Here is a 13,701-nt window from a genome sequence, read left to right on the forward strand (position 1 = left end):
ATGATCGTGTAATACATAAATCAAGTTTTCAAAGCCACCAACTACACCGATCGTCGGGCACCGGGCACAGGCGAGACGGGATGAACTGTAATGGGGAATATTTTCACCACGCCCGGTTGCCCCCGAAAGCTCTTAGCAGCAGTTGATGAAATAAGGAGAGGGTAGACGACGTGATTAGAAATTAGTTAACTAGTGGTGTGACAGGAGGAAATAGAAATTTCTTTTAAATGGCATCATTTCACTTACAACGGAGCTTGCACACTCTGTAGAAAACATACATTTACAGCTATTGCAATCTGGGGAAACACAATCACCCGCAACACAGCAGAGAGTGGGATTGCTCATTTGTAAGCCGGCTCGCGATGCCGCACGATGTCTTGGTTTGTGCGGCCAGCGGCAAAGAGTTTACATTACCCGGGTTTTTGCGTCATACTCGTCATACGAGTAAACGAGTAGTTAATGCGCACCAGACATGACACTGAATGTTAAAACTTTAATTAATTAATAGCCTTTCATTTCGCCCACCATTACCGCACGGGAGATGAGATGGCGTACGGGCCCGGCGGGTGAACGCAAACCCACACAGCACACCGCTTCGTGTTTCATGACGTTACTGTACTGCTGCCGTGTGCTGCCATGTACTCATTCAGTTCTGTACCATTTTTCCGCTGCTTCTGCTGATTTGGTTCTTTTTTTTTATTCGTTCGTTCATTCGTTTGTTTGTTTGTTGTTCGTGTAGCTGTGCCTACCTTCACCACGAATTGAAGTCATGTCATGTTGTAAGCCGCTGGCGTCAGGTTCTCGTCCTCCCGGCACACTGATCTGATGGCGGAAAGGGTATTGTTTTACAATTGCAAACTAATCCGCAGTGGCACTGTGTCTAGTGGCTCGGGTTCTTTAATTTCGTGTGTGCATGATCATAACGCTGTATATGTGTGTGTGTAATAAATACACCAAGGTGCACTAGCCGAGCAGAAATAGAGATCACGGCACGTGAGTGGTGAGGTGATGCGATGTGCGCCCAAAAGGGATGGAAGGAATGGTCGCACAAGGGTGAGGTAGGGCTGCTACCAAGTTGATGCTTGTTGTACTAGTTGTTTGTTTCCTCGCTTAGTCAGAGCAAATCGATGTAATTGAAGTCTGCACGAAACTCCATCAGCAACCTTTTCTAAAGCCGTTGCATTGGCTTCGTCAGTAGCGAATTGCGAGAGGAGTGGGGCTGGGCAAGCGAAAAGCGGGGCGCAATGTCTACGACCTCGAAAGTAAGTCTTCTGTGAAACTTAATACCGACCTAACGTGGAGTACAAAACGCTTCTAAGCCCTTCTCGGCGTGGCGAAAGGATGGCGGAGCGCAACCGGGAGCGCAGCACAATCCGTGTCATTGTTTATTAACTTAAAAACATGGTTTCATTTTTTTAAATTGGTTTCATACCGTTTTTTCCTTCTTGTTTGTTACTTGCAAAAACCTCAAAAACTTCGGTGCGGACGTGTGTGAAACCAAGCCGTCTACTGTATGCTTTATTAGATAGTTTGATTGTTTTATGCGAGTTTCAAGCGAAATAAAATCGACAGCTGCTGAATTACACACCGTCACACATCGCTGACGGCTCAACGATACACATACACAGCTACAGCCGAGTTTGTTCATGGCAAATGGGCTCTATTGATAAGCGTTGCAGCAATAAATGCACAGTTTTCGGGTTGAAGGGAGGGCTGCAGAGATAGAATTAGTGTTGGAATCTATTTTCCAATGAACGCGCTAGAAAAGCGCGAAGCTCATCGTGCCGGAACCGGAACGGTGGCTGGGCAGGGTGCGAATAACACTAAAAGAAACTGGCAACAGCACCACTCATAAACTCACACAAACTGGCGGAAAATCCCAACTGCAACCAGCAAAGATGGCCGAAACAGTTTCGTTTTGTTGCCTAGAAGGTCGTAAAATGGCACAGACATACGCATTCGTGGCAAGTATAGCCACCGGGTTGCCCGTTCCCCTCTCTTTTCGATAAACGTCTGTAAAGAGCGTATTTAACGATTTATTAACGCACAGGAATAACAAAAAATCCCCAGTTGTACTAACAACATGGCCTACAAGCGTGTTCAGTCCGCTGAACACACCTTGTTTTTTGTGGGTCTTGTTGGGACCCTACCTTGACAAAGGGTGCCTAAGAATCCTCTTTAAAAAAACACAAGGGTTCGTACACAAAAGCGAAGTAAAATGGCCATTTTTCTAGCTTGCCACATTAGCTCAGCAGTAATAGTTGCTGGTAAATGAGGCAAGGGGAAACTAACCGGAACGCTGCATGCTTGTGATAGAACAAATATGGCCTTGTTAAAATTTCGGAAAACAAAAACGGATGCGGCCAGCGGATCAGGCCGTCGTGTATCAGAGGCTCGTGTTTCCATTGTCCGTTTCGTGAAAATAAAACCGTCAAACACTGCCGTCAAGATAATTAATTTTATTCAAAGCAAGCGAGAGCCCGTTAAGGTGTGGCAGCGGACGGACCGACCCTCTGCTGCTGCTGCCGCCGTGGTCGTCGTGGAGGTGACTTGGGAAATTTTTCACCCGCCTCGCTTCGTTCGCACACTAATAATCCGTCGGAAAAGAACGCAGCGCGCACAGCGTCACCTTTCCCGCGTCTGGCGGACGGTAATTATGGCGCTGTGATGTGATGTTCCACGGATAGCGCATGGAACGTGGAACAAACCCTATGGCCCGACCGTTCTCTACCGTTGAGGCGAAGGGTGCCAAAACACGCAAACAACGCGTCACGATGGAAAACGCAACGATGAAACCGGGATGAAACAAAAAGCAACCAAAGGTGACAAAAGACCACTTTCGGGAGAACCCTTCTAACCGCCAGTGCAGAAAGGAGCGTGAAGAGACGGAACGACCTCAGCTAACATGACTGCTGCTGTTGCTGTTGCTGCTGCTATTACTTGTTCCGTTGCCCCGCTCCCGTGCGTATCCATCAGTGACGCCATTTTTAAACACAGATCTGATAAGCATTAAAACATGAAAATAACATTAAATCTATACTTTTCCGCGTACACACAGGACCCTTATGCTGGTTGTTGCCGGTTGTCGGTTGTTCCCTCTCGTGTTTTTGCTTCTGGGTCCGGGTAGTAGTTACAGCGACACAAAAAAAAAATACATATTTTACTCGCAAATGGACATTCCAGTAACTAATGGTGTTAGCAGTGCTGAAGGAGCTCGGCTACGGGTAGCTCTATTGTTGGACGCTTTCGTGCACAGCGAGCCTTGTGATAAAATGAAACATTTTTATGGATGTTTTATGCAAAGCTCACACAGCACAAGATGAGTTGCTGAACGTTTTGATTGAATAGCGAGCGAGCGTATGCTCAATCCCTTGCTGCCGTGCAAATGGGCGGACGAACAACGCGCGCCGAAGAACGTCCTGCAGCAGTGCACCACTCATCATGACACTTGATGAGCATGAGTTTCAGTGCCGCGTGCCAAACATGACCCTGTAGTGTAGCGGCCACCGGCAACCGCCCATTCCCATACACGTGCTCGGACGATGTAAAATCAACCATAGAAAACCCAGTGCAAAACAAGCAAAAACCGTACCTGAAATCTCATTACGCGAAATAACATTATAATTCAATAAAAACTCATACATAACACATGTACCATCCATGTCATTTCCCGCGCGCGGACAGTTGGCACTGTTAGAGATGGAAGGGAACGGGTGTGTGTGTGTGTGTGGAAGCCTGGAAAAAGCCTGTCAGTCGGTTTGTAATAACATTGTCCTCATTGCTACGAGGCTTCAGGAATCAGCATGAGGTTACGAACTCTTTTTTGCTCAAGCCCCCCTTCATTTGCTAACATGCACATCCTTTACCGGCCGCCATTCCAGTCCCTCCCAGTACACACATACAAACGTGCAGAGCGTTACACGCTCGCATTACAGTCAGCTGTCATGTAGAAAAGATCGCAAAGTACCACAGAAGGGCAGCAACAACAACAACAACAACGGCAAAAAAGTCATCCATCCAGAACAGACGAACTATTCGGTGTGCTGATTTGTTGCTGCACACTGGACAGGATGAAGTGCCTTAATAAGCTGTCAGTCAGCATTAACATCCGAATTGTGCACATTGCACAAAATGCACAAAATGCACGAAAAGGCGTCCGATTAACGGGTGAGAGTCGTGCGAATGATTTTAATGCATTTCTTTTTGCTCTTGTTTTTCCCCCCAAACTCTCTTTAATCATCAGCAAGCGTTTATCGATACAGTTTGCTGTCAAAACTCGGTGTTGCAGCGAAACGAGAAACCGCTAGATTGAATCGTTTATTTGTCAAATTTATATCGCTTCTCGTGGTGGATTGTTATTTTCTCCCATTTCGTTTTAGCTTCAATTCAATCCGACTGATTGCTTATTGAAGCGTTATAGATTCATGTTTCGTTGCTCAACTGTTTTGTTTCACTGCCTCGAGTGCCGCTTCAAATTGGATAAGCGAAATGTGCTATGCTGTGTATCCGCATGGGCATGGGGCGGGTGTTATTTTTCACCATTTTAAATTCCAAACCTCCAACACGCTTGGAAGGACCTTACGAAGCCTAGCTGTCCGGCGAGGACTGGCGCAGGGGTGATGGCGGGGGAGAAAAGCTCGCGTTTCACCGAAAGAAAGCAACGCTAACAAACAGACAACCAAACAAACAAACAACCCAAAACAAACGTACACCGTTGTCGTACAACGATTCGCCCTGTTTTGTTCGAATCTTGTTCGAAACGTTGTTCAGTTCTCACTTTCTCGTACAGTTTGGCAGTTTTGAACGCTGGGGAGAGGAGGGTTTTTCCGGCATTTTTCTATACAGTTTTCACGCGCACGGAGTATCTGTTCGGGCTGCGCGATTTGCCATCATGTTTCGTAGCTTCAGCTTCATCCTCCACCTGCTCCAGGGGCCGACACTCACCCCGGTCATGTTCGTTTCGTTTTCGTCATGTTTCGTGCTCGCCAACGCGATACCGGCCAATTTCCGCCGGAACACCGTGTGCCACCGTCGGTTGAATTTTGAAAGGTATCTAAAAATTAATTTAGCGCTCAATAAGCTGTCGGTTCACGCGTGTTCGTTGTGATAATTGGTTTTGGTTTGGATGTGGCCGAAACGGAGCACCGTGGTGTGGTGTGGCGTGTTTTGTAGGGTACACATTTGAGTACATTTGCTTTTTCGCCTATTTGCTGCTTGTGCTTTCACTTTACCGAAAAAACTATCCGGGTTCCGTTTTGGCACAGATGATGATCACCCATCGGCAAAATGGCTCTTGGGTGAAGGTCCTCGAAAGGTTTTTGGTCCCCGGTTACGGTCAATTTGTTTCCTGTGCACGGAGGTTGACTTTTCCACGCGTGTGATGAATACATCCGTCACCTTCAAGCGGCTAAATAATGGCACCGACAGCTACTACAACAACAGCAGCTCCGGGCGGATTAGCAACGGATCGAAACGGTGCGAACCGGCCGACTTTAGGTAAATCCGGAGGATTTAATTTTCGTGCAGCCAAATCCACACACACATAAAGAACAAAGGTGCTTTGCTACCACCTAAAGTGAGCACTTTTCTATGTGTATCAGTGTGTGAAAGGGCAGTTCGGAAATAGAGTGAACAATCCGCAAACGTTGCACAAACATTTCAATTAGTTAGAACCTTACAGTTGTAGAGCGGTCGAGCCATTTTTGCCGTCGGCTTGAGCGGTGAAGGCAACATTTGCAGCATATGGCAACACAGTGGATGAGATTGAGGATGAGAAGCGTTTGACAGTTTTGAGAAGTGTTTTCATTGCTCCAGGTTCATGAAGTGGGTCCTTCTAGGCAGCTGTTAAGGACTGCACAACAACTGACCGTTAGATTGTGCGCCGTAGATTGACATGTTATGAGTGACACTTCAACAAATCTGTTGCTGGGAAGAGAAGAAAGAAAGAATACAATGCTTAACAAGTAAAAAAAAAGTAATACCAAGTAGAAATTCAGACTCGCTACAACGACAAATTAACTGCATGATCGAGTTTACCATGCAATTGAGTCATTACGATCGTTATTCTCGATCACCACCACCACTACCAACAATCCCATTACACAATCAGACCGATCAACAGACCATTTGCTTGTACCGCCACCATAGCAGCTCGATAGAACTCGATCACTTAATCGCTGAATTTGTGAGCGCACTCGCAGCAAGTGATATTTAATATCATCATCGCTCCACTGCATGATCGGCCATCTTGCCGATGGGCCTTCCGCCGCCTGCCGTACGATATCCTACAGAGCCGGGGCCCTGCTACAATGTCAAATTACTTCAGCTTCACTGCGCCAGGCCGCTCCCCACACATCAGTTATGCATGACTGGCTGTGCTGGAAGCGGGAGAGCAAATTAATAAATGGCTGCTATGCGCTGAGCGATGATGTTTTGCTCCCTTTCCTACGGCTCGCTGCTCCGGGCCGGTCGGAAGGCAAGAAGCAGCGAACCGAAGAGAAGGAAATAAATCGATCATTACAATTAATGACTGCCCTTTTGCGCTAGCGTTTCGTAGCGTTACGCAGGCCATGCTGTTACTGTGTCTCGTTCCCGCTTGCGGACCGTTTTGATGAAGCGTGATCACAACACGCCTGAGCACAAGCTTGATGCTGCAGCAATGTGTCTGCCCTCGCTTATGTTGATCGAAAGGGGAAAGCTAACTCTACCGCACAGGGGAAACCCAGCATAATGCTGCAAAATGGTGAGAAAGAGATAAATCCATACATAAGAGTGGAACGATTATTTGCTTAGCATGGTGTGTTACGATCCCTCCTATGTGCTTTTGTTTGCCGCTTGCTCTTTCTCTCTGTCTCTCTCTATCTCTCTCTCTTCCACCCAGGGGCTAGACAACCGAAGCGTGAACGTCTAGTTTCGTGTAGTTACACATGTATCAAAAATTGTACTTAAGCCCTCCTTAGCTGCACATCTTGCCATGGTTCTCCCATTCGCGCTTCGCTTTCAGCCATTAAAACTAGCATGATCATCGTCTAGGTACCATGATCACTACCGTTTGCAGAGCTGTGGCCCATTTGGTTGGGCTGTAGTGTTTTTTTTTATGATGCAGCAGAAAAAAAGCCTCTCCCCTATCCCACTGCCACACCGATTCCTCTCCTGTTAATACCTAAATGAATACATTCGTTCTCGCGCATTAGGGGTCTTTGTTTACGCTTAAACGTGGGTCGAACAGCGCCAGAGCATAATTGCTACGGTTGGGCGTGGTCTTAAACGTTCCTGTTTGTTTGCCAGCCTTTTGTTGACGACTACACTCACTAGGTTTGGTGGAATCAGGTTTTTCTCACCTTATCCCAACAAGGCTTAGCAAAACTCGGAAGCGCAGACTTTATACACCATCCGTTGCAACGATTAGGTTGTGTCCCGTGTGTGGCTCACTATTCCACCTCCCTCGGTATGGAAGTATGCTAAGCGCTGAAATATATGTGCAATTAGGCACGAATTCTCACTACCGCTCGCTTCTCTAATACGGGTGTTTTTATGTGTACCGGTGGCAAGCTCCGTTCCGGTGCGCCTGCTAGCTTCCTGGGTTCCTGGGCAATGTTTCGGTTTTATTTCTATGCTTGTGTTGTTTTTTTCTACCGATGCGTCCAACCGATTACAAAAGTCGCCCAGTCACACGCTGAGACAACGCAAATCGCCAAACAAAAGGTGGGCAAACCCGCTCTCCTCCGTCCTGGCTGCCGGTGAGAGATTTGATCTAGGTGCCGGCGGAAGGGGTGAAACGGGAACGGGTTCGTTGTGTTCTGGTTTGACGATGGGTTCGCTCGCAGGCCCCGTGACAGCGCCGGGAAGCAAAACTAGTAGTAAACATAAAATGTAAAGCGTAATCCGATTATAATATTATTTCACGGTTCCGACAAAATTTTCAAAACATACATTCACACACACAAACTCAAATGCGCACGGCCAGGTACGGGAGGTAGCTACGGGGCGGCAGACACATGGGCACACGAGTGAACATTAAAGCCTCCGATGACACGAAAGTGCGAACGGCGACGGGGGCTTTTGGTGCTGAACGGTTGTGACAAGACAGGCCAAGACAAAAAGAGTTCGGTGCGTTGGTTTTAAAATCCTCACCCGGGGACAGTAGCATTGGCCTGTTTGCTTCCCAGCCAGTCGCTCACTCCAACGGCCCGTTCCACGCACAACTGTTCCGAAAGGCTTAAAAAGCCGATTGCCTTTTTAAGGCCCATTCTTTGCTCTAAGCTTCGATGTAGCACTAGCAGCAAGGCCAGACTGGGCAGAGACCGTATAGGTTGGTTTGTGCCGCACTATCGAGCTGGGGCGGAAAGAAGCCACCTTAATGGCAGCGCCATTAAAGCTGACACATGCTATACAAGGACACGCGGATCAGGAATTGAGGGTGCATCCGTTTGCTTGCGTATTTGTCTCTATCTCGTCATTTTCTCTCTCTCTCTCTCACACTCTCTGTTGCTTCCTCTAATTCTGCTTTTGTTTCTAATCAGTAACGGATTTCGATCGATTACCTAACATCAAATAAGAAGTGTAGAGTCACCAAATTGATTGAATCCCAAAGCCGAACAACGAACCTCCTTTCAAACACCTTCAATAATAGTCAAAACAAATAAAACTTGCTGCTCTGCGCTGTCAACACGCACGCAAAAGCACGCCTTGTCACGGTACAATAAAACGTTACTTCATACAGCGTTCCACCCGTACGAGCGCCGTCGTCGTAAACGGTGCTGTAGAACACGCTCACAACGGTTGGCGTGTAACGGTAGCATTAAGGTAAGGCGTGAAAATGTGTCTCCAAACTCCAAGACGCCTGCAAAATCAGTGTGTCTCTCCCATGGGAATCGGTTACATCGTATCAGCTTGTCCTTTTACAACACCTCTTTGTTGTGTTCACTCGTGCTCCAGAATATGAAGAACTCCCCTTTCTAGGATCTAGTCTGTTTGTCGCAGTGCTTTGCATTTGCGTTAGCTTTTACGTGTAAACCAACAACAACCACCACACAAAAAACACACACTCATTCGTGCGCTCTATGGTATTTCAATCTCATAAACTCCAAGCGTGCAGCAAGAGGGCGTTTTCGTCAATTGGTCGCCGGCAACAAGACCGCGAAAGCCGATACGTCTGAAAATCTGGCTGAAAATGTTGTGCAAATAACAATATTTACCCAGATGGTGGGTCCCCCTGGTCCCGTGGGTTCATCATCATCATCGTCGTTCGCCATGAACGTGCGCTCGTCAACTTCACGCATACCATGTGTAGCATTTGTGGACGATCGAGCTGTCGTCGAGGGACGCGCGTTCCTGCATTTGGAATAGGTCGTAAAAATCACACACATATTCGATTATGGAGTGGTGCGCGCCTCGACCAAGGTCCTCGAAGCTTACTGCTGCATGCTCGCGAGTGGTGAGCGTTTGGTTCTTCTCCCTTCCACGCATTGTGCTGTGCCGGTGAATAATATGCTACGTTGCCCCCCTGGAATCGTATTCAAGGGCAGTAAAATGGAAATAAGTGGCGCCATCTGGTGAATAGCGTAAGTACGGCGCACCGCGCCTCAGTGGTTGAGCCGCCTGGCTAGTTGGATTGGTTTTGCGGGGTGGCGCTTGTTTAATCAATAGCACTATTTAAAAGCACTTTAGCATGTTTTTTTTTTGTTCCTGCGTGGCAAAGTGAAGCAGCGAAATCAAACAAATTTTATGCCACGCTATTTGTATGTCATTGTCTACCGATTGTTTAACGCTACAGTGTTTAACGAGCTGTAGGAAAGTTCATTTTTGATTGCGAGGTAAACAAATAAAATTTTCAAATACTATCTCCAAAGTCATTTTTCATTTAATTTCCTTATCTCATTATAATCTCTTATGTTTTGGCTAGCTAACTTTATTGCAGCTTCATTTTCACTTCAAAACATCTTGTCGTCAAACAGGCTCTTCCACCTCCTCCGTTCGTGTGACACCATGATCATCTTGTCCACGCAGCCTCCTTTGCCACCGCCTGAACTCGTTCGCCGACGCGTTCAGAGTCGTTTTGATACGTTCTACACGATCGTTGGGTTGCTGTCTGTGTTTTACCTGCCGTCGTCGATCACTTCCCAAGTGGTGCTGCTGCCACCGTTCCTTCCCCATGGACCGTCCCGCATCGTTTGCTCCAGGACGTATCAAGATTTCAAGATTGCTTAGGATGCCTGGTCCAGCCACCGTGTCTCCCGTGCCGGCCGAACCCGGACCATCATCACGCCCGACCAGCCTGTCGTCATCATTGTCGTTATTTTAGTGTCAATTTTCATCCCAACAACTCCACCGTGAGTGCTGAGCGCCGGCAAAACGGTTTTTGATCTCCGGTCGATGGACCGTTGTAGTACGGGCCGCCCTCAGCCATCTTCCGCTCGGTCTTCACCATGATCACTTGTCCATGCCGTCACCTTAGTGTCACGACGAGTGGACCGGGGGAGCTTCGTTTGAATAAATAAGCGCTGAGAAACAAGAATTTTATTGAAAATGGCCATTTGTCGATTCCGTTTCGTCCGCACGTCCTTGCCCCTTGCGTCAGTTGACCTCGCGCTAAGTAACCGAAAACCGACCCAGCCTGTGTGACTGTATAATGCACCGCAACGGTCGCGTGTGAGAGAGAGATAGATAGAAAAAGGTGGACAAATGACAAAATAAAATATTAATAAAACACAAACTGAGTAGGCCGCGAGAGGGTTCACTAGGAGCTTCAATGTTTCTTTCCGATTCTTGTCCCGATCCTTCGGCCCGGCCAATCTCTACATACTGTCTATTTTCCGCTCGAAAAGACGAAAATCACTGTTCGAATGTGGCGGCGGTCTTTTTGTGAAACACTAGACGCCACGATCACCTTCTTTTTTCTCGACTTTTCCCGCGCCAACACTCTTCGTTCCCGACTTGTTTGATTTGTACAAATGCCAGCGCTTTAAGCTGTCATCGCTACCAAACCCGGGCGACGAAAGTTCCCGACGGTTGGGGTTTGCTGATCCACTGGAAGACTAGCCGTTCGATCATGCTGCTTTCGCTCGTTCGCTGGTGGTTTGGGAGTTTCTCGCTGATCGATGGAATTCATTTTGTGAGGTTCCATGAATTGGATTAATTTCAATGCTCGTTTTGTAATTGGATTTTATGTTCACAATTTATGTGTCCCGACTAGCTGCTCTACTTCTACGAATGCGGGCACTATTCATTTCGATTCGGGCAGTGTTTTCATAGCAGAAGTTGATTAAATTTTATCGATACACTTTACGGCACAACAAGCATGTATACGGGTGAAATCTACAATCGATACGTGCTTCCCTGTACGATAGAAATTTTTAACACATCACAAACCGAAGACAGCTTGTTCGAACAGTGTCCTTTTGCCGGCGCAGACCGTGTCTTCGACACGCTGAGGGGAAATTCAATCAATTTTCTGCTTATCAATCAGTCAACTCATTGCCCGGACAAGGCTGACATCGGACAACGACACGACAAAACATGGCGTACTTTGTCCGGAACACAAGTCGCACACGCTCTCGCAACTCGGACAAACACACCGTACACGAACAAGCTACTTCCTGCGCAGCGCTCCCTTCGGCGGCACCCCGCTGTCTGTCTGTCCCGAATCTCCCGGGCGTGGAACGGCAACCGGCCAGCAAAGGTGTGTCGCGTTCGATTGCGAGTATCGGTTAGAAACGGTAGGCAGCTTTCTTCAAGGTGCTAGATAAGTGTCAAATAGGTGAAAACGAGCTTGTTCAGTGGAAAGGCCCCGAATGATAGATCGGCCATCATCAACTCGATAACGAGACCAGCCCCGCACGGTGTGAGGTGAAGGTGGACAATAGGTAGGGAAGAGCGCGGCCTGTGCACAGCCCATTGCGGTAGTTTAGTTTTTGATGTTGGAGCTTGTACACTTGAAGAGCTTCCGGAATGGAATCGCGCTCAACTGCTCGACAATGCGACACATCGAAACAAGTCCAATTTCAAGGCTTGTCAACTTTAGGTTTAACGATACGCTTTGTAACACTTCAAGTAGGCGCAAAGATCAAACAGGCGATAGAAAAAAAAAATCAAGTCAATCAGAAAACGTTTGTGCGTCTCAAGGTTTGTTGATCATCGTTTTGTGGAAAAAATCAACCCATTTAAAGGCTTTCAAAAATGAGTAAAAGCTCCTAGTGGCAACGAATGTTACTGGCTTACAAACTCTCCTTTTGCTCGTGTTCTTGCTTCTAGTATTCCAACTTCAAATGTGCATAAGCAAATAAGCACGCTCATGTTGCAATTGTAACATTCCAATGCACGATGGCTAGGCAAATATTTATTTCCCCCATGGTACAGCCGGAAAACGCGCACAATCACACACAGCGCACAGCTTCGAACACTGTGTAAATATCGCCCGAAGCGTGTTCGTCCTCCGCCAGGTTGGCTCGCGAGCATTTGCACACGTACCTGAGTGCGTATCAGATTTGTAAGTGCCTTTTACCGCTCCGTTGTCCAGCCCGCCACCGCATCTGATATGCTTGGGCTAGCACGCGGTGCTAAAGCGCAAACGGACGACCCATTCTCTGCACACCGGCACAATCGCGAACCTAATTTGAGGACATCGCATTCCGCTGATGCGGAACTCTGTTGCGCGTGAGCGTGGACAGTGGTGTTTGCAGAGCGTAAAGTTATTACATGCATCGATGTTTTTTTTAACAAAACATCACCACAACCAGACCGGCAACATAATCAACGAGGCCATCGGCCAGGGGCTGCGATACGCACATTACGTGCGGTGCTGCCAGCGTGCAGTTGTCGCAGGCGAGCCCGGACGGCCAAACACTACCCCCATCGACTCGGTTGGTGGAGAAAGTGGCTTGGTGATAACAATGCTTTTAATTATGCAGTAAATGTTCACGATAGCAATACTATTATTTCTCTTTTGCAAACAATCAAAACAGCCACTCGCAGGCATGGTTGGAGACAGATATTAGAGGGATTATAGAACATATCTGGATTTTGAGGAGGGTCATTTGAAACCACTAGCAAAAGCGTTCAAAGCACGTACCAGAATGGAGAGCTTCCATCAGCCCATGATAACCAGAAATTAATTGCCTAAAAAATCGCACTCTGCTATATCGTCCTCATTTAGCAAAAGTGCATCCAACTCCGGTGTGCCTACGCGGTGGTGCTAAGCAAACATGTGCTTTGTGGTTGACTTCGCAATGTCCGTCGCATGTTACTCGAACGGCGTGCTGCTCTCGCAGGTTTTGTCCCATGGCCCATCGATGCGCTGTTATCAATGACTGCGCAACAGCCAGAACGTTGTTCAATTTAGCTGGCGGGTGTAGTAAAAAAGGTAAAGCGAAAAGGTTCTCCGAGTACGTACACAACAGCAGGCCTGCTGGCCCGGGGGTTTGCGTGTGAGCTTGCTTGCTTCCTCCGTTCCGGTGTTCAAGTCTTTCCTGATAAGAAGACTCCGGGTCGCTTGCAGTCGCGGCTGTTGTTCGAGCGAACACATCGCACAAGTTATTTAGCTTATGTTTGCACATACTCAAACCACACACATTCAACACATCTCCCTCCACACACACACTCACACACACACACACTCGTGCGAGTATTGGAAGGCTGGTTATCGATCGTGAGGACGCGGTATTTGTAATTACATTAAATTGGTTCACTTTATATGCGTACGTG

General features: G+C 47.5%; 1 protein-coding gene across 1 annotated transcript in view; it reads left to right on the forward strand.

Moving 5' to 3' along the window:
* LOC120895150 (homeobox protein araucan) overlaps positions 1-13,701 on the forward strand; it is a 61,191-nt gene that overhangs the window by 22,254 nt on the left and 25,236 nt on the right. The gene's annotated exons all lie outside the window — the stretch shown is intronic.

This window comes from Anopheles arabiensis, chromosome 2, assembly GCF_016920715.1.
Source record: "Anopheles arabiensis isolate DONGOLA chromosome 2, AaraD3, whole genome shotgun sequence".
Lineage (NCBI taxonomy): Eukaryota > Metazoa > Arthropoda > Insecta > Diptera > Culicidae > Anopheles > Anopheles arabiensis.